Source organism: Anoplophora glabripennis, unplaced genomic scaffold (assembly GCF_000390285.2).
Source record: "Anoplophora glabripennis isolate ALB-LARVAE unplaced genomic scaffold, Agla_2.0 scaffold1266, whole genome shotgun sequence".
Lineage (NCBI taxonomy): Eukaryota > Metazoa > Arthropoda > Insecta > Coleoptera > Cerambycidae > Anoplophora > Anoplophora glabripennis.
In genome coordinates this window covers 1-2,525 of record NW_019417342.1, presented here as the reverse complement: position 1 = coordinate 2,525, position 2,525 = coordinate 1, and positions in this window count along the sequence as shown.

The following is a 2,525-nucleotide window of genomic DNA, read 5'->3' as shown; positions in this document are numbered from 1 at the left end:
AATATAAACGGCAATGGCATAGACGTGTGCGAGAGAGATAGAGCTGGTGCGGGCTAATGCTTCGTTCTTAAAACTTCAAGTATCGCGCGAATTAAATTGAATTTCTCTTCTTTTAACAATACATATTTGTACGACTAATTTTAATTAATTATTATTAACGAATAAGAGCATAAGCACTCTTTGTTTATATAGAATTTCTGTACAAATTGGAGGTATTAAAGGGGGAATGTAATAATAACTAGAAATTTAGTATGAAAGATATTTTATTATACATAATTAAAAAATATTCATAGTTACAATTTTCCAATTAGTTTTTTAAAATGCCTTCTTTATGTATGTCTCCATTTATTTTCCTCACATCGTAAGCTCGATCAGTTAAAATTACTGCAAACTCTTCTAACGTAGTTTCAAATAGTTCATATTTTATTTGTAAAACTGCATTAGTTGGAACTGTATCGATGCTTTAGCTTCGTTCAACATATTCCAAGCGAATTTTTGCCTAAGCACATTATAAGCACAATGCAGTTGAAGCTGTTTATATTCAGTTTAATACAAAATAATTCGAAGAGCGACACATTGAAGGGGGCAACATTTTGACGTTAAAATGACATCTTATTTTGAGGATGGGAGAAATAATATAATCTAATAAGTTGTCACCAGATACAACTCTACTTGGTCTTTATTTTCAAAAATATTCGAAAAGTGTAAACATTTTGGCACCATCATAATCTCTTTCCTACCTATAAAATTTATTTTTTTCTCCACTTAAACATCTCTTTACGCAATTAATCGCTGAACATAATTGCGCCATATTTGGTTTTCACATATACTGTCACACTAAAATTTAAGAAATCCTTTTCATGACTTTTACTCCAAGGTTTATTGTGATTTTCAGTTCCTAGCGGGCAGCCGACCAGAGCACACGTGNAAGTGTTTTCGAACTGCCAGTCTACAATAGGGTGGTGCCCCATCATGAATGAACCACATACCATGTCGTATTGACAAAGGTAGGTCGTCTAAAAGTTTTGGCAAGTTGTCTTGGAGAAATTCCAAATAAAGTTCTCCAGTTAAGCTTCTAGGCAATACAGATGGGGAAATGAAATGTTGCCCGGCCCATACGCTAATGGGTTCAAACTGGTGCTGATGATGCGCCACAATAGAAGCAGATGTATTTTCTTTTGCCCATAAATGTAAATTATGGGAGTTTATGATTCCATTTTTACAAAATCCACCTTCGTCCGTAAAGAGAATTCAACCGATGAAATATGCATTGTTACAGTACCTATCTAAAAACCAGTTTGAAAATTACATCCTTTGCGGAAAGTCTACATGAAGAAGTGCATGGACTTTCTATATGCGATAGGGATGCAGTTGTTGCTCTGTAAGGATTCTAAGAATATTTTGGGCAATTAAACTGGGCAGCCAATTTTCGTATACTTTTTGAAGGATCTGCTTCTACGGAATTTAGGAGATCTTCTTCAGCGACCTCACCGCGACTGATTTGATTTCCACAGTTGTGTTTGGCTTTGACAGAACTTCCTAAAATTATTTACAGCATTTTAATTCTACATATTACCTACCTACTCAAAAAGTACGCTAATGCAAGTAACAAATAAATTGTAATTTTTACTAGTCTTAAACGCTGATCCACTCTTTCAATAGTTTTCCTATCAGGAATTCTTCGATTTGAAAATCGTTCCTCATAAAGCCTTCTAGCCTCTAAGGCAAGTCCATACAATAAATGCATGTCGGCATTTTCAGCAAACTTAAGTTCCATTACGACAAATGAAATAAATCCGAGGAAAAATAATGAAGTGTAAATAAAAGTGGCATTTTTTAGATAGGCACAGAAAGAATGCAAATTTCATCGGTTTATTTCTCTTTACGGATGTAATAAAATCATATTAAACAAAAGCACTTTTTTCTCGAAAACAGTTCATTTTATCGATATCAACCAGGAGTGCTTTTTTTTAGCTTAAAGTTCAAGCTATCTACAAATATTATTGTTGTGTCCTTATCGTACAGGGTGTAATAAAAAATAAAACAAATAATCCAAATTGTTTTCATGAGTCAATTTTTAAAGTCTTATGTGCTGTCCATCGTATTAAAAAATAGTTAAATTACACAAAGTATTTTAAAAGTTATTAAAAAAAAATCGATTTTGAAGGACATCCTTTAGGGGCATGTATCTCCGTAGGGGAGCCCTCTAGGGAAAATTTTTATAGGAAGTTGTCATGTTATTTTAACGTCCCCTTTATAAATCCACCTCATATTCTGGGACACCCTGTATTTAAAATTTTATTCTATTTAAAGGGTTGTATCTCCTATACCTGGAAATTAGGAAACCGGTCTTTAATTTTAAATCCTTATCGCCTCTTCCATTTACGTACCTATATATCATTTTGAATGACACCTCGTGCATTTTACAAACTTGATTCTTCACTCAAAAAATCGCGAACATAATTACCTTAAGTACCTATTAAATTTTTATACCCACTTCTGTTTAGGTAAAGACAAATCAATAC